The sequence below is a fragment of the Artemia franciscana genome, chromosome 1, assembly GCF_032884065.1.
Source record: "Artemia franciscana chromosome 1, ASM3288406v1, whole genome shotgun sequence".
NCBI lineage: Eukaryota > Metazoa > Arthropoda > Branchiopoda > Anostraca > Artemiidae > Artemia > Artemia franciscana.
In genome coordinates, this window is record NC_088863.1 from 49,331,483 (window position 1) to 49,357,634 (window position 26,152).

Here is a 26,152-nt window from a genome sequence, read left to right on the forward strand (position 1 = left end):
TTATGCTCCCAAATTTCAGTTAACTGCATGAAAGTGGTAAGGGCCTAACCCCCATGGTTTTCATTAAAGAATTTGGATCTTTGGCTGAACGGGTGTCTTTCAGCTAAAGCCTACGCCCTGAGAGCTGACTTGAAGATTTATGGTGTGTTTCACAAAGGATTATCCGGAATTTCCTGTTTATCTAATTCTATACAGACATTGGGTAGCTGTGTTACAGCAGCATCACACATTTTGTATGAATATATGAATTAAATTATTAAACATTCGCATACCCCTGAAATGGAACCGGACACATACAATCGATTTCAACTTGACATGTGGAAGTCGTAAAGGTCAAACATTCACAGTTTATACAGGAAGTGTGGATCTCTGGTCGGACTAGTGAATATAATACTATATTTTGGAAATAGGGTTTTATTCCTTTTAGGTCCTTTTTGTTCAGTTTTATTCAGTTATTCAGGGGGCCAAAAAGATGGTGTTTGCCTGTCTTTGAGTCGGAGGCTGAATGGGGTTTCAAAAACTATGCCTCAGAGGACTGCCATAAGATGTTCTAGAGAGCTTCCGTTTTCGAGCCATGTTTCTACTTAAGAAAGTGAAATTTCACTGAAGCAGGCTTTAGGTTTCAAATTGAAGTTGATTAAAATCAAAACATGCTGTTAATAAATTACTCAGTTAATAAGTGTCAAGGTTTCATGTGAACTCGGAAGCATCACTGCACACGGAAGCAGTGAAGCAAGCATTTCGTTTTTCCATCTTTTATGCTTCCCCTTCCTTATCTGTGTTGTGATTAGTTTGACTGGATGTCTACATTTCCATCTTCGCTTGCACTTGTTCACCACCTTCAAGAGAAAGTGGCTACGGTCATACAGTCGACTACAAACACTGTGTTTGATCTCCTAAAGATATTTATATTACATCCGTATCTTCACCGGTATAACAATACTTACACGGAAGGCTAATATCATGCTTTTCCGGACTGCTTCAACTAGTGAGGGAACTAAACCCGTATCGCTCCCTGAGTTCGCTGAGACTAAGGTTTTGCCGCGACTGTGGGGACGGGTTGGCATTCAATTCCCAATGATTCGTGTCTTTAAGAATGTAATTACTTAAATATTGGCTATATTTAATTAATTCTGAAGATATTTATATTACATCCGTATTTTCGCTGGTATATCAATACTTCCACGGAAAGCTAATATCATGCTTTTCTGGACTGCCTCAACTAGTGAGGGAACAAAATCCGTATGAACAAGTGAAGATGAAAAGGTGACATTGGGTAACGAAAAGATTGATCAGGTTGGGAGCTTCATTTACCTTGGTAGTATTATTAGTAAAGATGGTAGGAGCGGTCAAGATGTTAAAAGCAGAATAGCTAAGGCTCAGGGTGTTTTTTTCACAGTTAAAAAAAAGTTTGGAAGAATAGAAAAATAAGTCTGCGAATCAAGATTAGAATATTGGAAGCTACAGTGATGACAGTGGTCAAATATGGCTCTGAAGCGTAGGCTCTCCGAAAAGCAGATGAAAATTTATTAGATGTTTTCCAGAGAAATTATCTACGGATTGTTCTGGGTATCCGGCTGACTGAACGTATTTCAAACAGTAGGTTTTACGGAATATCTGGTACAATCCGCTTTGTAGGGCTATAATGAAAGAAAGGTTGAGATGGCTAGGCCACGTTCTGCGGAGGAAGGGTGACGGAGGAAGGATTGCCGAAGATTGTCCTTTTTGGCCAACCGTCTCGGGCTACACGGAAAGCAGGTCGTCCTTGTCTGGGTTGGGAGGGTGTCATAAATAAAGATTTAAAGGAATTGGGAACTTCCTGGGAGGATGTAAAGAGGGAGGCCTTGAATAGATTAGGTTGGAGGAGGAGCGTGCGTAGCTGTGTTGGCCTCAGGCGGCTTGGTGCTGCAGTGAGTTATTATTAGTAGTAGTAGTAGTTAATATATATTGCAACATTTGTTTTTGCCAAAATGTGTTCATGATGTACAACATTTTAAATTTTTGAGGGGCAGAGAACATCTTTTTATGGTAAAAATTGGGCATTTACGGTACTCAAAAATAATCTAAAGCCTGATTCGGGGCAAAAATTAACCTAAGGACAAAATCAAGCCAAAAAAACTGGAAAATATAGGCATGCCTTAAAAGGAGAAGACTTAAAGCCACATTAGCGACTTAGACTCCGGCGTCATCTCTTTCAGCTTTCAATTCGATTTCGATGTTTAAGAGAGCGATCTTTGGATTCTCATAACTTTATGGCTGCATTTCAAAACTGCCTTACGAAATAATTCTTTTCGAAAGCCACTCCTTGAACTAACAACGTGTCCTACATTAAAAAATATCGCTGATGTAAAACGATGTTAATACGCTGTAACATTAATACAATACACAATTCTAAGTAATAAGATAGTTGACTTTCATTTGTCTCAATTACATCAAACACATATAAGCTTCTGGACTACTACTAACTTCACACTGCAATACAAGGCCGTCTGTGCTCAACAAATTACCACACATCACTACCTTCCCCAGCACTGTGCAAAGCTCCACTCTTTCCTACGCCTAACAAAGTCCCACCTTCTTTAAATTTGTTTCATTTTTCTTCTCACCCTATTCAAGGCATCCTAGATTTCAAGTACAACTATATATGATTGACTTCTAGCTATTTTACTTTCCGTGTGATCCTGGCTCCTAAGCCCTTCGAGATAGCTACTAGAAGAGATGGGGCACTTCTTGATGAATTGTTTGGTAGTTGCTATTAAGTTTCTTTGCGCCCTTTGACGGAACCCTTGTCTTTCTGAGAAGGTGAGTTTCTGAACATCTAACCCAAGCTCAACCCTTTCACCTACAATAGTGTCATGCAAATAGTTGTCCAAGTCTTACGGCAAATTTGTAGAAATTTCATAAGCAGAAATGAGAATGTCAAGTTTCAAAAGTCTCACCAAAACAGTGCACACCAAGTTTTTCAGATCAGCATGAAGAGCTTACCCAAGAGATTGGTTCTTCCGAGACACTGCTGAAAATTTCGTACACAGTTCAGACGATGAATACATGAATTCGAGTTCTGAAAGCATATATTTCCGTTTTGCTAGCTTACAATCTTGAAGTACTTTGCTGACGACGCGAAAATTTTTCACATATTTTTTTGATGGCATGTAACGCGAAAAATACTTCAATAGTGCCAGCCACCGATCAATCACTCGGTAAACACCAGGATTCAACATAGGCTACTTTTTTGAGATGTTCTGAATGAAAATTTTGAGCCCTTTCATGAATGCGTTGTGCACAGCACGTTCCAATGTTCGCAAGCTCTTTTGCAGACTTTTTCTTCTTCGATGCATTCATTTACAACCATACTTATTGACATTAGGCCCATCGCTGCCTATCATTATTTAATCTTTCAAGTGTTGAATTCTCCCTCCCAATTCAAGACACCATCTTTGTTACAATATCCTCACCAGTTGCTTGCCCCAAAAATGTCAACAATTTGTAGCTCTTTTGTTCCTTCACTGTTTTTACTTTCCTTGCATTGAAGAACAAAATGAGATTCACCCATGTCCTTCATAATGTTTTGTATACAATTGGGCAAAGGGCATCATTTACCAAGTACATAGACTTCTTCACACTAATCAACATCCTGGTCGGTAGCTTAAGAGAAAACGTGGTTTTAAAGACTTCAATGACTTCTTTCCACGAAACTGCAGACATCAAAGCTTGCAGGGACGTGAATACCCAGATGATTTCTGCTTTGTATGCAGCACCTTTGTCACAAAACATCTCAAGAGTTTTACCTCCATTACTAGCTGATGGCTCTTTTGATTGGAACTGTTGCCTAGCAGATTCAAATAATCGCAATTGTAACGGATTAAGATGGATTGCAACCTGTTTCTTGTGCTTATCCAACGAAGCATGCCGATTTAAGGTGTAAAAGCCTTTGCGACTGCTAAGGTTTTTCCTGCACATTTTGCAGTAAATAGAAAACTCCTCATCACCAAATCCTATGTCATTCGTTTATCTTTCTGCCACTCATGTTTTCTTTAATCAACTGGCAGTGACAAAAGTATCAAAACTTTAAGAAATAAATGTCAGTATATGTAAATTAAACTGACAATCCACGACCTTTTTTTCCAGTAAAGTACAAATTGTGCTCAGTCTTGTTAAGGCATGGGTGTTATCAGCCCTACACATGTTATTTTTTGCTCGTTTTGAGTTTGACTTGGCTATTTATTGTAACTTCTGTTCGTTTCGAGTTTAATTTATTTATTTATAGTGACTGATTTGTGGGAGCACCTATGTATTTAGGAATCATTTGTCGAATAGGTTTTTAAAGTTAATTTCTGTTTGTTTTTTGTTGACATAGTCTTTTTCATGGAAAAAATAATACTGTATATACTTCCAGTTTTTTCTAGAAGAATCCATATTATGAGTTCCTGTTTGTATGTTGGAGGAACTTCTCCAACAGCTTTTAATCCTATACAAACAGTGTTTTATAATATTATTTTATAGCTTCTGGAGTTAACTTTAAAAATAAAACTTCATTTCATTCCCCAAAGATTCTATCTATGCTCTTTACAGACCTGGATAAATTTACCTTCTTTTTATCTGTTTAAATTGTAAGAGCAGAAGTAATAATAGTAGTATCCCCAAAAGTTTCAAGTTAATACCTCCAGTTGTTCTCGGTATAATGCTGACATGTTGTTTATGGCTACCATGAATACAATGCCTTTTTATTTATTTTGGATGAACAATTATTTTTAATGAATAATGGGCCAATTACATAATTGAGGGGTTAACATGCTTAATATTCCTAAATACATAGTTGCTGGACCGTCTACTATGCAGAACAAAATGACTGTCTAAAAATTTTGACTGGATATATTGAATGGGCTTGAGAGAATGACTGATTGCCCTCCAATCTCCTGTTACTCTTAAAAAGTGCATCAGACACTCTTGCTGAAGTTGGAGTGCTTCATATATCTAGTAAAAACATTTTAAACAAGTAAAAAAAAAGTGAAAACATTTTAAATATATTTTGTTTTCAATAAATCGCAAATTATGTTCTGGTCTTGAGAAGGCATGCGGGCTGTCAGTCCTACTCATGTTAATGTCCCCCTTTTTTTAGTTTGACTCGGTTATTTATTGTATGACTTAAATAAACAAAATACGTTTAAATGCTTTAAATTTTTAACTTTAATAAATAAAAATTACTACAACTTCAAGGAATACAAATGAGTATATGCATACTAAATTGACGATCCACAGCCATTTTTTTTAGTAAAGTGTAATTTATGTTCTGGTCTTGAGAAGGTATAGGTGTTGTCAAAGACATAGTTTCCAGACTTTTCAAATACGCCGAAAAATATGGCTCTCTCAAAATTTTGATTAGAAGTATTATAGAAATTGATGGGCGTGAAAGGACTTTTTGCACTTCAATTACTTTTAACTAACAAAAAGGGGACTAGCCCTTTCAATTTCCAATCAAATGAGCCTATTTAAAGTTTCTACGACAACAAACGGCCATCTAAACATTTTTATCAGATGCATTTCGGAATAACACGCGGTGTGGGGGAGGTATCTATCCTCCGATCACTCTAAATCTTAAAAAGGAAACTAGAACTTCTGATTACCAATCCAATGAGCCCCCTCTGAAGCTTATACGATCACCCTTTCTATATAAACCTTATACGCCCCAAGGGCATAATTTACAGCCCTTGCTGTAAGGCCTTTGGGAAGGGGGAGGGTTATTATCTTCAAAGACATAATTTCCAGGCCTTTCAATTACGTTGAACCAAATGTCTATCTCAAAATTTTGATTAGATGAATTTTAGATATTGATGTGCGTGAAGGGACTTGTTGCCCTTCAATCTGTTTTCAAACAGTTCGTGGTAACGAGCTAACAGTTCGTGGTAACGAACCGTAGTAAGGAGCGACCCGGCTCAATAGGAAATGTAAGTCTAAAAACCGGAATTTTTATACTAATAGATACATCAAAAGAATTGAATTTTTTGTTGATTTCAAATATATAAGTTTCATTTAAATTTAGTTTTGCCCATCAAAAGGTACGAGCCTGAAAAAGTTTGCCTTATTTTGGTAAATATGGGGAAACATCCCCTAAAAGTCATAGAATCTTAACAAAAATCACACAATCGTATTCAGCTTATCAGAGAACCCCATTGTAGAAATTTCAAGCTCCTATCTACAAAAATGTGGAACTTCGTATTTTTTGCAAGAAGACTGATCACGGGTGCGTGTTTATTTGTTTTTTTTTTCTTTTTCCAAGGGGTGATCGTATCAACACAGTGGTCCTAGTATGTCGTGAGAGGGCTCATTCTAATGGAAGTGAAAAGTTATAGTGCCCTTTTAAGTTACCAAAAAATTGGAGGGCACCTACGCCGCCTCCCATGCTCATTTTTTCCCAAAGCCAACGGATCAAAATTTTGAGATAGCCATTTTGCCCAGCATTGTCTAAAAACATAATAATATGTCTTTGGGGACAACTTACTCCCCCATAGTTCCTGAGGGAGGGGCTACAAGTTACAAACTTTGACCAGTGTTTACATACAGTATTATAGGGATGTGTACAGACAGTTTCAGGGGGATTTTTTTGGTTGAGGGGAGCAGCTACATTGAAGGATCTTTCCTTGGAGGAATTTGTCATGGGAGGAGAGAAATTCCATGAAGGAGGCGCAGAATTTTTTAGCATTATTAAAAAACAATTAAAGACTAAATATGAAAAAGTTTTTCAACTGAAAGTAAGGAGCAGCATTAAAACTTAAAAAGAACAGAAATTATTACGCATGTGAGGAGCTCATCTCCTCATAAGTACCTCGCTCTTTCAGCTAAAGTACTTTTAGTGATTTCAACTATTTATTCTACGGCCTTTGTGATTCTGGGGTCATTCTTAAAGAGTTGGGACAAAATTGAAGCCTTAGTGTAAAGAGCGAGGTATTGACGAGGGGGCGAACCCCCTCATATATGTAATAAAAATATACAAATATAGAAGTTCGTTACGTAAGTTAATTTGTAATTTACGTATATTTATTACTAACAAAAATGTTCGTAAAAAAATAAAAAGTTCTAGTTGATTTTATAAGTTATCAAAAATCGGAGGGCAACTAGGCCTCCTCCCCCGCCCCTTTTTTTTATCAAAATCGTCGAACAAAAATATCAGAAAGCCATTTAGACAAAAAAAATGATACGTAAATTTCGTTTTAATTATTCATTTGCGGTGAGCCAAAATCAAAACATGCATTAATTTAAAAATGTTCAGAAAAAAAAAGTTTATTTAACTGCAAGTAAGGAGTGACATTAAAACTTAACACGAACAGAAATTATTCTGTATATGAAAGGGGTTGTCCCCTCCTCAACGCCTCGCTATATACGCTAAAGTTTTTTATCGTTTTAAAAAGTAGAGTTGTGAGAAAGAGTCCAAATTTAGAGTAAAGAGCGGGGCTTTGAAGAGGTGACGATGCCTTTCATATACGGAATAATTTCTGTTCGTTTTAAGTTTTAATTTCACTCCTTACTTGCAGTTAAAAAAAAAACTTGTTTTTTTATTTAATGACGAACAAAAAGGGCACTAGCCCTTCCAATTTCCAATTGCACGGGCTTTTTTGAATTTTTAAGGATAACGAATGCCTATCTCAAAATTTCTATCAGATGCATTCTAGGAAAACACGAGGGGTGGGGGTGGGGGGGGGTTATCCACCCCTCAGATTACTCTGAATCTTTAAAAGAAAACTAGAACTTCTGATTTTTAATCCAATGAACCCCCTCTGAAGCTTATCCTCCCTTTCTATATAAACATTATATGCCCTAAAGACATAATTTATAACTCTTGCTGTAAGGGCTGTGGGGGTGGGAGGTTTTTCATCCTCAAAGAAATAGTATCTTAACCTTTCAATTACGTTGAACAAAATGGCTATCTTAAAATTTTTTATTGGTTGTCTTTGGGGAAACGGCGGGCGTGGGAGGGGGTTTATTTGCCCTCCAATTACTTTCGAATATTAAGAAGGGCACTAGCCCTTTCAATTTCCAATCAAGTGAGCTCTTTTTGAAGTTTATAAGACAACAAATGCCCGTCTCCAAATTTATGTCAGATGGATTTTGGGAGAATATGAGGTGCGGGGGGGATCCACCCTCTAATCACCTTAAATCTTAAAAATAGTTCCATCTCAAAATTGTGATTGAATATGTTTGGGGAAATGGTCGGCGTGGGAGGGGGTTATTTGCCCTCCATTCACTTTCGAGTATTAAAAAAGGCACTAACCCTTTCAATTTCAAATCGAATGAGCCCTTTTCGAAGTTTCCAAGATAAAAATTTTTCTATTGGATGCATGTCGGGCAAATACGTGAGGTAGGGAGGGGGTGTTTTACCCTCTGATCACCCTGAATCTCAAAAAGGGTATTAAAACTTCTGATTAGCAATCCAATCAGCCCCCTCCTAAGTTAATACGATCATCCTTTCTATATAAACCTTTTATGTCCTCAAGTCATAACTTACAACCCTTGTCTTGAGGGCTTTAGGGGGGTTGAAACACTCAAGTACACAATTCCCAGACCTTTCAACTACGTTGAACAAAATGGCTATCTCGAAATTTTAGATTAAATGTGTTTTGGAAATGGTGGGTTAGTTGCCCTTCAATCACTTTGGAAAATTAAAAAGGGCACTCGCCCTTTCAATTTACAATTGAATGAGCCCTTTCCAAATTTTCCACGACAGCTCCTCCAATACGAAATGCCCTAGATTAACACACACAAAAAAATGATTCCACATTGTGCTCACATCGCTCTTTACTTTGGCAGCGCATTTGCCTTGCCTATGAAAACGTATATGCCCGGAGCAGATTACCTGTAACCCTTTCCTGGCAACCCAGGCCCTTCGACTACGTTGAACAGAATTTTTATCCCAAAAATTCTGATTGGATGTGTTTGGGGAAATGATTGGAGCGGAGGGGGGCTGGTAGCTCTCAAATCGCTTTTGAGTCTTAAAAGGGACACTATAATTGCCGATCTCAAATCAAACGACCCCAGCTGAAGATTATACGGCCAGAACTTCCATAAGATCCCTATATATCCCAAGGTCATAACTTGCAACCCTTGCCTGAGGGTTCTAGAAGGTTGTGCCAACCTTAGATGCATTGTTGTACGTTTTTAGGGCTATTTGTAACAAAATAGCTATCTTACAATTTTAATCAGATACATTTAGTGAAAATAGAGGTAATTGGAGGAGGGCTAGTTACCCTCCATCACTTTTGAATCTTAAAAGGAGACTAGAACTTCCAATTTTCAACGAAATGAGACTCCTCTAAAGTTTATGCAACCATACCTTCCATAAAAAAAAACTTTTATGCCCCGGGCATAACTTATAACCCTTGCCCCTAAGATCTGGGGGGTTTGTTTCAGTTCCAACAGTCTTTTCGTATGATCTTTGGACTATTTTAAATAAAATTGCTATCTCAAAATTTCACTTGGATATATTTCAGGGCAGTTAAACGTTTGTGTGTGTGTGTGTGTGTGTGTGTGTGTGTGTGTGTGTGTGTGTGTGTGTGTGTGTGTGTGTGTGTGTGTGTGTGTGTGTGTGTTGTATCTGTGGGGGCGGGAAGTGTCTGTTCTCTGATCACTGTTACTCTTAAAAAGGGCACTAGAACTTCTGATTATCAATCCCATGAGCCACGTCCGAAGTTTTATACGACCACTCTTTCTATAAAAACCTTATATACCCTCAGGGTATAATTTACAACCTTTGCCCTAAGGGCTGCGGAGGAGGGGAGCTAGTCATCCTCAAAACATATCTTCTGGAACTTTCAACTACGCTGAACGAAATTGCAAACTCAAAATTATAATTGAATGTATCAGGGACAATGATGGGCGTGAGAAGGGAAGATCTTTGTCGTCCAATCACTTTCTACTGTGAAAAACGGCACTAAAAGGAACGACATGATGCCCTACTAGCATTCAGATTATTCAGAAAACAAGTTGATTGCAAGCCTACAAAACGGCCATTATATAAGAACTTTGGAAATTCTCCTTCTTACGTGCTCCACAAGACCAGTCCTGGTGGTTCCGAACGTTAATTCCTGGCCAACATGTTTTGAAACCCTGGAGGGTCACAATGTCTTAGCTACCATGCCCATTTACCTGCAAGTAAAACCAAGCCACTCAAACAGATCATGGTCGGTTTCAACGGGAAAATGTCGACCCGCCAGGAAGTAGTTGAACTTAAATATCGTCCATGTTTTTGCTTGGGCCTCCTCCTTGATCTTAGAATATCAAATTTCAGCTCATGTCATTTTCCTTATTTCCTCTCCATCGTCCATTTTTACTCGGTCCAACTCTCCAAAAGAGATTTCAAAAAGCCAGTACACCTCTTCCGGTTTCAGTGGAAAGTCAATAAATCTGGCCAGCATGATTTACTTTCTGCCTGTACTAGCATACACATGTCCTGTTTGGGACCCGCGTGTCCAGTTATTATCCGGGATAAGCCAAGGTTCTGATGATATTTGAGTATACGCTTGTAAAATTATGATGGGAGAGAGTTATACTTCCTTAGAAAAGGCCCCTGAATTACTGGGACTTCACGACCGAATTCCCCAAATTTGGGAAAACAAATAATAAACTTTAAAAATGCTAAAGAAAGACAAGATGATGAAATTTCTGTACGATATGAATTACTACTACTACTGCTAACCCTCCTACTTATACTACTAATAACAACTCACCGCATCACCATACCGTTTGAGGCCAATGCAGCTACACACGATCCTCATCAATCCCAATCTAGTCAAGGCCTCCCTCTTTACATCCTCCCAGAAAGTTCACATTTCCGTCAAAACTTTTCTTATCACATCCTCCAATCCCAACAGTGGACGACCTACTTTCCACTTGGCTCTAGACGGTTGGCCGGAAAGGACAATTTTTGGCATTTTGCAAAAATTTGTACGATTTAAATTACTTATGCCACTACTAACAAGTCACTGCAGCACCAAGCCGCCTGAGGCCAACACGCCTACCCACGCTCCTCTTCTGTCCTACGAGCATTGTCAATTACCTCGCACATGATGCTACGGAACTAGACATTAGAGTAAATTCTACTAAATCTATGATAATGCCGGGATGTTCCCTTAAATCTTCTTCCTCCCCCTTTTTATTATACTTTTTCTGAAATTTCTGTGTCCTCCTTTCAATTAATTGGTATTATTGTTTCTTCTAACTTAAAGTAGGATATACATGTTAAAAATATCATCCATAGAGTTAATGCGTGTATCTCCCTTTTTAAGCTTCGAAATAAATTTGATGTCCCCCCTTCCTATTCTTTAAGAATTTATGTTTTCTTTGTCCACTCGCGTCTTGAATATGCTTATGCAGTTTGGCATCCTGGTATCTTCTGGGGAAAATCAGAAAAAACAACAAAAAATAAATCCATCCATATAATTTAAGCCTGCGAATAATTTTCCAAGAAGTTTAGGTTCTATGCATTTCCTACATACGACGCTCCCCACCCAGATTATGTCTGCTTCGAGTTGTTTCTGAACCTGTTCCTATCTTTTCATCCATTCGCTGCTTCACCTCCAGATATGAAAAATTTTTTATCCTCTACATTAATAAAACAATTAACAAAACTCCCAAATAGTTTCTCTCTTTTTATTATTTGTACAGGTGTTGTCATTGTTTTGTATATGTTAACTCGTTTTCCTTTTTTTTTCTTACATTTTTAATCACCTATTTGAATTTAAAATGTATGTTTCATAATGTACTTTAACTAGTTATAACTGTTTTTTAATTATTTCTTTTTTTTACAGGGCTGGTGATAAACAATTTGTGAAAAAACATCTTATCTTGGTAATTTCTTTAGTGAATGTAATTTCCTCGGTGTTGTATTTCGACACCTGCTGAAATTTAGTTCTTATTTCTTCACTAACTTATTTAGGCGAAAAGTGAGTTGCTCAGAAAAGCACAAGAAGAATTGAATTGCAAATAGTTTGTACCTTCGTCTCGGATATACATTGACATTAAAATACCGAAAATACATGTAAAATGTCAAAAAAGATGTGCATGTCGAGTATTGGGGAAATTATCTTAATTTGTTTGGAAGTAATAATAAGTCTTGTGAGCCAAAAGTAAATCGTTTTTCTCTTTTTTAGGAAGTTTTCTAAAACCACAGAGGAAGTCTTTTGCATTTAAGTTTACCCGAGGTGGTTCACATTGCAACGAACCACCGAACCAATCGAAGTTGAGCCTTCGATTGGAGCTTAGCTCTCTATTGGCTATATTTGAATATTTTTTCTCTCTCTATGTTGTGTCTAAAAGAACAATCTTGAATTTTGATGATTTTCATTTCCGTTTAGGTTTTTTTTTATTCATTGTTATATTTATTTGAGAAAGACCTGGGTGTCACCTGGGAAACTGCAAAACAATAAGATACGCCATCTAATTTATAGTAATTCTTTTTAGACAATCTAGGCTTGAGCTCTTTTATCTTTTCTTTTTTTGTAGCTTGCGTTTTTCGTGCAATTAATTATTGAAAATATTAATAATAATTGACACACATGCTTCTTGCAAATTCGTCGAGTCGACATGGTGGACGACTTCGACAGGAGCAGAAATTGAAAAGAAATTTCAGCAAAACCAAGCATGTTTTGACCAAATATTGAAAGGAAAGATAAAGAGATTTTTGTCCGCTAGTGTCAGACTCAACTACTACAAACTCGTTTCTTCAAGTTTGGTCAATGCTTCTCCTCAACGCTTCTTAGCCTTTTCAAGGTTTCTAATGTTCGCAAATACTAATCTAAAAATTTATAATTATCATTTAATGCGATCTTTTATTTAAGCCCCACTCTTTACGTGAAGTTTGTTTCTTTCCCACAAATCTACTTTTTAAAAGGACGAAAAACTTTAGCGTAAAGAGTGGGGCGTTGAGAAGGCGACAACCCCTTTCATATACGGAATAATTTCCGTATATGGAAATTAATAAGTCTTTAATGTTGCTCCTTACTTGCAGTAAAAAAAAAACTATTTAATCAATTCACTGGAACGAACTTTGAATGCTGGACCATATGTAAAATCAAAGAACAAATCCTGTCTTCAAAAAAATATCGTTCATCTTGTTATAACGCTAGTCGTAGACATAACAAAAATCCTGTTCGTCTTGATATTTTTACGTAAGGTATGAAAATGTCATGACCTCTATAAAGTCATTCGGTAAGTTATAAAGTCTTTCTATTAATTTTCATAATATTCTTTGTGACACTCAGAACAAAACTGAGATAATATGTTGAAAAGATACCGCAGAAAGGAGTCCTAATTTATTGTTACATGTTTTTACCCCCCCCCCCTACTGAAATGAAGGGGGTGGGGTTTCGTTGTAGGGTATAAGGATGTTTAGCTTTTGTTTACCTTAAAGTTTAAGATGGTCCCTGAATTATTCGATGGTCTAGTGAGAATAAGGCCTTCGTCGTATGCGGGATGATTTTCTTCATTTTAAGTTTTAATTTTGGTCCCTAATTTCATTTGGAACTTGTTTATTTTTAAATTTAATTTTATCACTTATGTGGATGTTTGCATATTTAGCGTTTATATATATATATATATATATATATATATATATATATATATATATATATATATATATATATATATATATATATATATATATATATATATATATATATATATATATATATATATATATATATATATATATATGTTTAAATAGTTTTTGAAGCATCTCCTCTATATGTAGGACAATTAATGTTAAGTATTCTAAAGAAGCTTTTTCCGCAAAAGAACATTTCAAATAAAAATAATAAATCTAATGCCTTCCTCCAGATTTACTTTCTAAGCCATTGGACTTTAAAATCATGATCTTCAAAATACCCCTTTTTATTTTTTTCATGTTTCTCATCTCTTGTAAGTTATTCTTATTCATTCCATTTTTTTGGAACTACGACGAGTCACTTGAAATTTGGAAAAAAAATAATACATTTTAAAAATGCTAAAGAAAGACAAGATGATGAAATTTCTGTACGATATAAATTACTACTGCTACTACTACTACTCCTATTACTACTAACAACTCACCACAGCGTAAATTTTTTTGGGCGATATCTTGTATGTAGCATAGCCTGAAAATGTACTTATCTGAGGATGGAATAGCTTATCCAGAGGAAGATAAATCAATTTCAGAACGGACTTTTTAAATTCGAATTTATCCTATTGTTGTTTTTGCTGGTGGAATCTTCCCGGGGAAATTTTGCTTGATCTTTTAAGATCGCAACAATGCGCGATGAGTAAGTCAGTTATCGATCCAAAAATTGCTGTTGGACATAAAAACCGAAAAACAAAGGAAAAATTTTTCTTATAGAGGATAAACGCCTGGTTGAGGTTTGGAAAGTTTCTAAGGTCCTGTAGTCAGAAAATGAAAAAAGAGGTAATCAGTTGCCAGTTAAACTCTCTTGGAAGTAAGGGTGGGTGTCCAGGATGTGCCTTTTTAGCTGGAGTGACTACCCTCTTCCCAGTGTTGCATTGTATTTTACTAGCTTGTGTGTTTGATTACGTGACTTTCTTATCTCTTCTTCCAACTATCTTCCGAAAACTATTATCATCCGTTTTCATTATTTCGTTCTTTTTTCTTATTCTTTAAAGAGCAGATATGTTCCTACTTTTTTGGGGGGGGGGGTTCTTAATAAGTTATTCTCTTATAAGGGGGCTTCTTACGAATATACAAGGTTTAAAGTCGTTAAGTGTTTCGGTATTAAATCTTCAAATGTCAATCATGTAACTCAGAGATTTGGTTCCAAACCAGTTAATCGGTTTGTTTCATTAGATGCAAGGACAGATTATGAAGAGGACATCCCGAAACAGACACAAAAAAGAATATGGATTTGGAAGAAGATGGACACAAAAAAGAAGAAGGCTCAGGTACGTACTTTTCTTCTTTACGTAATTCTTCTCGACGATTTATTTTACCCAAACGATCTTCTACAGCAGCTCAGAGGTCTCCTGTATATCAGTCAATTCTATTATGAAACTCCATCCCTTCGGATGTCCGTAGTTTTCTTTCTGCAAAGGCATTATTTCGTCGGGTCTTTCCAGTTCAATAATTTTTGTCTCTCTTTTTACTTCTATCCAAATTTGTACGTAACTTCTCTTCTTTTAAAATTATTTTCAGCTATATGTTAAACCTCCTTCTAAATCTTTTATCTGTTAAATGTCCTGGTCTTGTTCCAGTGTTTTTTTTTTTTTTTTTTTTTTATATATAATTTATAAAAGTGTTTTATTCTTGTTCTCTGTGGTCCATTACAAGCAAAGTTTCTTGGGCCTAGTAACCGCTTTACTTTTGTAATAGTTTTTCTTTTACTATTAATAAATTGATTGATTGATTGATTGAATAAAAGGTACAATGATGAGGATCAAGCACATAAAAGGAAATATCAGTGGATGATGTGCCAGATCATGTGAAACGACAAATCAATGACAAAACTAGAGAAGCAAGTTCACCTGTGATCAAAAAATAAATGCTTGCACCTATTCTTTATATATAGAAAAAATAGAAACAATTATAATAGAAAAGAAAATATTTATAATAGAAAAAATGCAGTAGAATATAATATCCAGATTTATCTCCAGTAACGTATTTACACAGCAATATTACCAATAGATATTTACATTTATGTCGAAAAAGTGTTCATTAATATATCACTCTTAGTGTTGTTATTAATAACCAACATTACAAAATCTAGTCTCAAAAACCTCAGGGTGGCTTGTCAAAGTTGTAAAATTGTGGCAGCTAGACAGATGGACAAAAATTTAAAATATATTGAGATAGGCATTTCCTAGCACTCTCCCAAACTCGATATGTCTGCTACTTCTACTACTACGAACAGTTCATCGCTGCACAAAGCCAACACTCATCCTTCCCCCCTAATCTTTTCAGAGAATTTAATCTGCTTAAACACTTATTCTTCTTTTCTTCTTAAGCAAACTCCTTTAGATCTTTCATATTTCATTCCCTAAGCTCATCCAAGCATGTCCTGCTTTTCGCTTGGCCATAGTTGGATTCCCAAACAATGCAATTTTTGTCAACTACTTATCTCATCCATAAAGCGTGACATGATTATCTTAACATTTTGTTCAGGATAGACTAAACAGTGGCCTTCAATCACATTTTTCATTCAGGTTATTTTTTTTGTATGCGTTAGACAAACATGTAGGCTATTTGAAATTATCGCTTGACAATTCTTATGAAAACACATACGATAGCATATTTTCTTCAGCCTCTCGAAGAGCTCATGTTTCACTTTCATACTCGATTTCCGTCTTTGCCCTGTCTTCTAGCGTCCTAATGTTAGTTCTATTTATTATATGCATTATCTTCCAAACTTTTTTCAACCAGTTACCCCACACCCACGCCTGGGGTATTCCACTTTTCATCGTCGCTAGATACACCTTTCCTACTAAAAATGCTTCCTTGGTAAATGAAACCATCCATTTTGACAATTTTCTTGCCACCTAAGATCATTTCTTTATCTTCATTTATTCCTAACTTTAGCCTAATCCTTTATTTTAAATCCATTTCTAATTCCCAATCAATTTATTCCTAATCCTTTCATTTATTCTTTACTTAAATAATTAACTTTATCTATTTAACCATTTATTGCACACCGGAATCTTTAAATTTTATATAAAGATTCCGAGATTTTATAAATACAAAATCTAACTAAGTAATTTCCAAAAATATCTGTTGATTTTTCTCCCTTGATTCCTAGGTTCTTTAACGTATTGACTTCCTTCTGTTAATTCTAAAATAAAAACTTATTTACATTGAATGTCTGATTCTGTTAATTTCAATATAGATGGAAGGGTAGACTTCCGATGGGACTGTCGCAACGAAAGAGGAAAAAAGAGGAAAGTGTTAAATTGGGACAGTAGTCTTAAGAACAATAAAAAAGACTAGTTTGTCTCTGTGATTACAGTAGTCTATTACCAGGGCTATTTTTCTTTTCAACACAAAAAACCTAAATTAGGTTTTTCCTATATGTTCCTATATTATTTGTTTAATATACCTGACTTTTTGTTTTGACTTTTAGGGGTATTTCCCCCCGCCCATTTTTGAAAATCAAGAAAATTTTCTCAGGCTTATAGCATTTGATGGATAACATTGAGTTAAATGAATCTTACACATTTGGAATCAGTATCATAAGCTGATTCATTTGGTATGTCTATTGATATCAAAATTTCGTATTTTAAAGTTTCGCCTACAAGTGAGTCGCGTCGCTCCTCATAAACAGTTAAGGATTATGATGTATCCATGTATCCATCAAGTGATATATCCATTTTCAGCGTTGCCAAATTATCTTGGAAACTGTAAATTTACTGAAATGGTGATTTTTTCTCCCTAGACAATTTTTTTAGTAACATTTCTTTTTTGAGCTTTTGGTTACCATGTGCTCTTTTACTGTTTTAGTTTACTGTTTTAAAAAGTAGAGTTGAGAGAAAGAGTCAAACTTTAGCATAAAGAGCGAGGTGTTGAGGAGAGAACAGGCCCTTTCATATGCGGAGTAATTTATGTTGGTCTTAAGATGTAATGTCGCTCCCTACTTTCAGTTAAAAAAAAACTTGTTTTTTTTTTTATTCAATGTAAAATCAAAGAACTAATCCTGTATTCAAAAAAATATCGTTCATCTTGTTATAACGCTAGTCGTGGACACAACCAAAATATTGTTCGTAGTGATATTTTTACGTGGGGTATGAAAATTGTCATTACCTTTATAAAGCCGTTCATAAAGTTATAAAGTCTTTCAATTAAATTTCATAATATTCTTTGTGACACTCAGAAAAAATTGAGATAATATGCTGAATGGATACTGCAGAAAGCAGTCCTAAAATATCGTTATATGCTTTTATCCCCTCTACTGACATGAATAGGGTGGGGGTACCGTTATAGGGTAAAAGGGTGTTCAGCTTTTGTTTACCTTAAAGTGCAGGATCGTCGATGTATAATTCGAAGGTGTAGTGAGAACACGGCCTTCGTCGTATGCGGAATAATTTTGTTCATTTTAAGTTTTAATGTTGCTCCCGAATTTCATTTAGAACTTGTTTATTTTTAAATTTAATTTTATAACTTACATGGGTGTTTGTATATTAAGTGTTTTAATAATTTTTTAAACATCTCCATATGTAGGACAACTAATGCTAAGTATTTGAAAGAAACTTTTTCCACAAAAGAAACATTTCAAATAAAAATGAAAAATCCAAAGCCCGTTCCACCCCCTGATTTACTTTCTAAGCATTTGAATCAAAAATTTTGAGGTTCAAAATACCCATTTTTAGTTTTTTCCTGTCTCTCATCTCTTGTTAGTGATTTTTATTCATTCCAGGTTTTAGGAATTAAGGCGAGTCACCTGAAATCAGTATATGGGTCACTCTGTGGCCCACCGGTCTTAGGCTGCCAACTCCTAGTTTCGAATTTATTTGGCTATAGATAAGTTTTTAAAATCAAATCTGCATATGATGTCCTTAGCTTATTCAAGGTAGTTCAAGTTCATAAAACTTGTTACTTTGCTTAGTAGAGATTCATTAGAATATAATACATCATATACATTGAAAAGCGCACTGAGAAAAGCAAATAGTCCTACATAAATAAGATGAATGAATTTAAAATTTAAACCTACCTTTTTAAATGTGACTGTTATTTCCAGGGGTTCAGTCAGTCAATGCCGCCTTATTTTGGGTTATGTAAGTAAGTTGAGTTTTTAGATAAGTATTTAAACACAATTACCGGGCATAATCTAGAGGCAGCTTCGTAGAAATTTAGTTTGATTTTAACATATTTTCAAAACCACGGGGGAGGGGCAGTTTCTTTTCAATTTTTAATGATGATGCTAAATAATTTGTTAATGTGCACTCCAAGATACCTTGCTAGTTTGAAATGTTTCCCCTTTCCGATTTTTCCCTTAATTTCCTCCTTTCCATTTTTCCTTACTTCCTGTCGGCTTTCCACGACTTGTCAAGAAGCTGAGACTCGCTCCAACCAGTACACATGAAAAGGAGATGCTTCACGAAAAGGAGAAGAAACTCACAAACAGAAACTCAGTCGTATTTTTTTGAATCGGTATTTTTATGGCAAAAATAAATTGATTGTACTTTTATTTGTCGTTTGATTTTTTTTTTATATTTTAGATATAGATTTCTATAGGTTAACATTCAGAGTTTGATTCAGATTGAATGAGAACTTAGCTCTCAAGAATTTCAAATGGAATTTCGTTTTACTGTAGGTATATTTAGTCTCTTGTCTAGTTTTGTTTAAGCAGTATCAATTTTTTTCAAGGGCTAGATTTTTCTCTTCAGTAGTAGAAAAAGTGATAATATAAAAAAAAGTTTAAGTTTTGTAGTTTTGTAAAGGGAGAGGATAGAAGACACCTAGTTGGCAGTTTAGGTTGTGCTATGGCCAGAACAAATGTCCTACAATTTTCAATTTTTGAAAAGAGTTAATATTTTGAAAAAACCGTTAAGCTACTCTGAAGGCTCTCACATGGCCAAGACGTTTTAATGGAGGTGTTGTTATTCAACCTCTTTTTTTCAAAGATAATACAAATTTTCTCTCCTCAAAATACCTTGGCTATGTAGATCTAAAATGAATACATTTTACACACGCTTGAGTTCGAAAAAAAGACGAAAATTAAATTTTTTCACCGCAGTTTAATTTTTTTTTTGTTATCGTGTAGACCCCTGTGGCAAAATCGATGCTCATTTTGGAACTGTTACTAATGTGTACATTTGTAAATATATGTCACAAATATATCAATAATATGTCAGCATTTACTTTGTGACAAGTCTAAATTAGCAGCATGTTTTGCGCTGAATTTTCCGTTTCGCTTTCAGATTGAAAAGACTAATGAAGCCGATCATAGAGCATTGCTGGAGAAATGTGCTGCCACAGCTATGTCATCGTATTTATATAAGATATCAAGTGGGTCCCAGCGGCCTTGCCGCTGGGCCCCAGCATGGCATGCCGCAGGCTTTCCTATATATGGATTCTCATTGTCCCTTGTGTTCTAAAAGCAGACAGTTTGCTGTCTTTTCATATTGCAGTTTTTTCAAAGATATTTAATTATTAAAGGAAGTCCAATTTCTAACAATGATATCTACTAAGCTTCAGAGTTTTGGTTTTCTTTTTTAAGGATTTTGGGCTCTTGTAATCCCTGGTTTTTTAGTTCTGATTTTTTTTAGTTTTTTTTTTCGTTTTTTTTATTTTGATTTTTTTCGTTGTTTTTTAATTTTTTTTTTTTAGTTTTTTCTTTTCTCTTTTTAGTTTTTTTTCGATGTTTACCTTTTTTTAGTCTTTTTTTTTAGTTTTTTCTTCTTTTCTTTTGTTTTCTTTTTCTTCTTTATTTTTTAGTTGTTTTTTTTTTCCGCAACGTGTCCCAGCAACATGTGTGCAGGGTGCTAATTTTTAACTGCGTAAAACTGGCGGATTTACATCTGGTAATTCCTCCACACGCATTCTTTTTTTTACTTTCTCTTTCGGCCGCAAGCCTGGTTTCGTGGTGCTCTTTTAATACATCGACATGCTTTCTTTTGGTAATTTCTCTCTGGGCTACAAGCCTAAGCCCCCCTAGAGCAACACGTATGCAACGTGCTAATTTTTAACTACGTAAAACTTGTGGTTATACAACATTCTTCGCAGTCCCATTGTCTGTGCATTGTCTGATTTATTGACTCTTGGGCGTACAACATATAATTGTCCATGGGAAGAACAATCCGTATTAAGATCTATACCACCTTTTTCTAATGATTGTCCTTGAGCTTTGTTGATCGTGATTGCAAATGCTAATCGAATTGGGAATTGCAATCTTTTAAATTGGAAAGGCAGATCCGTTGGAATCATGGGAATGCGAGGAATAGGAACAGCCTCACCCTCGGAAGTCCCTGTCAAGATTGTTGCCTCTATTACTTTCTCGATTGTTTTTTAACGGCCTGGGCTAATTTTTCGCAACATGATTATTGTTACACCTATTTTTAGTTGTAGCATGTGTGGTGGAAACTCTGGGAGATCCAGCAAATTTTTACTTTCTATTTCAGCCGCAAGCCTGGTTTTGTATTTCTCTTGTAATACATATACACGCTTTATTTTGGTAATATCTCTCTGAGCCGCAAGCCTGACCCCCCCCCCTAAAGCAACATATATTCAAGGTTCTAATTTTTAACTGCGTAAAACTTGTTGATGTACAACATTCTTCGCGGTCCCATTGTCTGTGCATATAAATAGATTGTTTGGTTTACCGACTCTTGAGCATGCAACATATAATTTTCCATGGGAAAAACAATTCGTATTAAGATCTATACCCCATTTTTCCAATGATTGCCTTTGAGCTTTGTTGATGGTGATTGCAAATGCTAATCGAATTGGGAATTGCAATCTTTTAAATTGAAAAGACAGATTCGTTGGAATCATGAGAAGGCAAGGAATAAGAACAGCCTCACCCTCGGAAGGCCTTGTCAAGATTGTTGCCTCTATTACGTTTTCCATTGTTTTTTTCTTTGCGGCAAGTCCCGTGCCGTTGCTAAGCTTTGGTGGGTTAATATTTCGCAAAATGATTATTGTTACGCCTATGGAGATCCAAGCGAATTTTAAAATTCTGATGGATAGTTAACCATTCCATTTGATTCCATAACTGTGTCCATTGAAGCATTAATTTCGTCCACTGGTGTTGATCTAGTACACGCCTCTGTTGACGTAAAGCCACAAGCCTGGTCTCGCATAGATTATGTTAGATGTTATGTTATTTATATGTTACTTTGAATGTCACAAATCCGGTTAATATCGACATTCACCGATGAAATCGGGAAACTGTTTTTTTCTCTGCTTGGATTCAATTAGCCTTGTGTATCAGCTTTTTCAGTTTTGTACAAGCGGCATGACTTTTGAATGAACAGACTTGGTAGTCTGTTCAGACCCTCACTTTTGAAAAAAATGGACAGACTCAATAGTCTGTTCAGACCATGACTCTTGGCTCCCATTTATGAACTCCTATCGAATTTCTGTTAAGTCACTTCTTGTGACTTCTTCCTACCCTTTTAGACCTTCACTCTTGGAAAAAATTTACAGACTCGATTGCCTTTTCAGACCCTCACTCGTGGTAAAAATAATACCTCGCTCTTGGCTCCCACATTTGAAGTTCTTTCTAATTTCCTTTAAATCACCTCTTTTTAATGGTCATGAAAAGTGTGATCAAACCACATTTTTGTACAGTTTAGTGTTTGATATATGGTTATTCAAACACCTTAAATTATCCTTGACAGTTCGCCATCATTACTGTGTCTTTTAGTTTCTAATCTTGGCTTGCAAATTTACCTTACTATGCCTCAAACTTTTTCGTGCTGGTGAAATATACCCTTTGTCTTGGCTTTTTACTTGTTGTTTTTTCACTCTATCCACCATCGTCACTAACGACACTGCTAAGGTAAGTGGAGCTATTGACTCGGTTTATCAGTCCTTAGCCTAAAATCACCTGTTCATTTTCAAAATATTCCCAACTTGAGTGACTTGGTCTGCTTAAAAATTTTTTTTGAAACTATGCTTGTACCCTGAAGTCATCTGCATAATTTAAGTCAAGTAAAACTGTACTTTCGTATTTGATGCTTTGGTCTCCTATAACTGTTACTTTGTTCTTTTGTACATTATCAATTAAAACAAGAGCTAAGAGCTCATATGATATTTGTGACGAGGTCGGAAGAGCCAAGATCACATATGGCATGAGCTCTAGCAAAATCCTAAGAATCAATTCATTGTTTTAAAAGGGAAATCAGAAATTTAATGCCGGTGGGGATTTAAAATAAGAGCTCTGAGACACGAGGTCCTTCTAAATATCAAAAATTATTTAAGATCCAATCACCCGTTAGTAAGTTAAAAATACCTCATTTTTTAAAATTTTCCTCTCCCTTCAGCCCCCCCCCCAGACGGTTGAGTCGGGGAAAACGACTTTATCAAGTCGATTTGTAAAGTTCCCTGACATGCATACCAATTTTTATCGTCCTAGCACGACCAGAAGCACCGAACTCGCCAAACCACTGGACCCCCCTAACTCCCCCAAAGAAAGTGAATCCGGTCCGGTTACGCCAATCACGTATCTAAAAAATTGCTTTTTCTGCCCACCAAGTTTCATCTCGATCTCTCCACTCTAAGCGTTTTGCAATATTTCCGATTTCCCCCTCCAACTATCCCCAATGCCACCAGATATGGTTGGGATTTGAAGTATGAGCTCTGATACATGAGTTCCTTCTAAATATAAATTTTCATTAAGATCCGGTCGCCCGTTCGTAAGTTAAACATACCTCAATTTTTCCATTTTTTCCGAATAACCCCCCCTCCCAAATCCCCCAAAGAGAGCAGATTCAGTCCGGTTATTTCCATCACGTATCTAAGACTTGTGTTTATTCTTTCCACCAAGTTTCATCTCGATCTTTCCACTCTTAGTGTTTTCCAAGATTTCCCGTTTCCCCTCCAACTCCCCCCAATATCACCGGATACGATTGGGATTTAAAATAAGAGCTCTTATATATCAGGTCTTTTTAAATACCAAATTTCATTAAGATCCAATCACCTATTCGTAAGTTAAAAATACCCAATTTTTTAAATTTTGCCTCTCGCTCCAATCCCCGCCAGATGGTTGAATTGGGGAAACGACAGTTATCAAGTCAATTTGTGCAGGTTCCACACACGCCAACCAATTTTCATCGTCCTAGCCCGTCCAGAAGCACCTAACTCGCTAAAGCAATGGAAATCCATCAAAGAGAGCAGATCCAGTCCAATTGTGTCAATCACGAATTTAGAACTTGTGCTTATTTTTTCCACCAAGCTTCATCCTGATCCCTCTACTCTAAGCGTTTTCCAAGATTTCAGGTTCCCCATCCAACTCACCCCAATGTCACCGGATCCGGTTGGCATTTAAAATAAAAGCTCTGAGACACGATATCCTTCTAAATATCAAATTTCATTAGGATCCGATTACCGGTTCGTAAGTTAAAAATACCTCACCTTTTCTAATTTTTCCGAATAGACCAAGTAAATACCAAGTACCATAAAAACTGTCAATTTGTACAGGGGTAAGAACTGTTGAACTTCTGATTATACACCAAATCAGCTACTAATATCACTACCCAACTTAATCACAGCAGTATGATTCGTGTGCATAACACAATTCACTTCAACGTACTCATCCGATATGCAACAAAATGAATTTGACTGTCCCTAAAGCTTTTTTACTGCTGAATCAAATGACTGATCTATATCTTGAGGTCTTCTACTTCGGACGTTTCTCAATTATTAATCTTGGTGCAAAATTCGGTTAATGCATCCCCTCCCCTTCCTAAAACTACATTTTTCTTCTCTTAGAACTTTATTTACAACATCTGTTTCACGTGTACCGTCGTGTCCAGTAACTGGATTGCTACGGAAATTTGATAACAACTGTAACTACCACACTCACTCTTATCACCTTTCTCATAAAGGAGTTTCATTAATGTTTTCCTAAAATCACTTTTTGCTTCCTCTTTTCGACATGAGGCCTTATTATTTTGTTGACCTCCCACCGCTCTCCGTAACTCCTCTTCACAAAAGTAAATATTATTTCACTTCCAAGCCGTTAATTTTTTTTTTTTTTATTAAGTCCTGCAATTTTGTCACGGTTTAACATATCCTAAAAATTTTATGGTGATCAGTGTATTTTTATCTTTTCCCACATTTATCAAGAGTAAACTCATCCTTTTCTTCTTTTGAAGGGGTTTAATCAAAACTTTTCTAAAATCGATATATAATTTTCTTTTTATCAAAAATCATATTCACAATTGATGGCCTTAGATAACTTAGCAGTACCATGACTTGCTTGTCGTTATCTTTCCTACCATCCGCGCCGTTCACCTGCTGTCAGATAACGCTTAATTTTTCTGATGAATCCAGACTTGCAAGGAGGAAGAAAAAGGTTGAAAATTCGTCCTACTGACAGATTTTAGACTTCCCGTTTTCATTCTTGGCAGGCCAGCAGAGATAAACAAAATATAGGATGTCTTGAATAGGGTGAGAAGAAAAATAAAAAAAACATTTAAAAAGGTGCGACTTTATTAGGCATAGGAGAGAGGGGAGTTTGTATAGTGCTGGTGAAGGTAGTGATGTGTAGTGATTTGATGAGCATGGACGGCCTTTAATTGCATTGTGAAGTTAGTAGTAGTTTTAAGGGTCAAGGGTTTTTGATGTGATTGAGACAAATGAAAGTTGACTATCTTATTACTTAGAATTATGCATTGTATTAATGTTACAGCGTATTAACATGGTTTTGCATCAGCGTTATTTCTTAATTTAGGACACGTTGCTAGTTCAAGGAGTGGCTTTCAAGAAAAATCATTCGTAAGGTGGTTTTTAAATGCAGCCAAAAAGTTGTGAGAATCCAAAGATCGCTCTCTTAAACATCGAAATCGAATTTAAATCTGAAAGAGATAACGCCGAAGTCTGAGTCACTAGTGTGGCTGTAAGTCATCTCCTTTTAAGGCATGCCTATATTTTCCAGTTTTTTTGGCTTGATTATGTCCCTAGGTTATTTTTGCCACGAATCAGGCTTTAAATTGTTTTTGAGTACCATAATGTCCAATTTTTACCATAACAAAGAAGTTCTCTGTTTCTCAAAAATTTAAAATGTTGTACATCATGACCTCATTTTTGTAGAAACAAATGTTGCAATATACATTAACCGTATCAATCAGTATTAAAAAGGAAATTATGAATCCTTTGTTTAAAAGTTGATTTTCTTATCGTTGGCTACTTTCAAGTGTCGTTACCAAGAAAGTACCAAAGGGAAAACTCTAATTTCTGTAGCATTGTGAACATCATTAAAGTTTAAGATGCATATGTGACACCATTCCTCTGCTTAAGCTCCAAAAATTGTAAATAAAATAACAAACCTATCCAAATCACAAACAGAAAAAACTTGCAAAAGCAGTGGCTCGATGGTCCACTGTTTGGAAAGCGACTTAAAATAACTAATTATTGATAATACTGAAAAATCCATACTAAACTGCACTTGAAAACAAATAAATAAGAAAACAATCCACCGACTGCTGATTTAGGGTAGCCCCCCCACCTCCTGTACTTTGACAGTGTGTT

The 26,152-nt window shown here is 35.8% G+C and overlaps 1 protein-coding gene across 1 annotated transcript in view; it reads left to right on the forward strand.

Moving 5' to 3' along the window:
• The window catches only part of LOC136030974 (guanine nucleotide-binding protein-like 1), a 106,244-nt gene extending 94,305 nt beyond the window's left edge, over nt 1-11,939 (forward strand). Inside the window, exon 13 of the mRNA XM_065710137.1 lies at nt 11,799-11,939. The gene's annotated coding sequence lies outside the window, so the exon portion shown is untranslated. The remainder of the gene's footprint in view (nt 1-11,798) is intronic.
• Nucleotides 11,940-26,152: the final 14,213 nt, after the last annotated feature.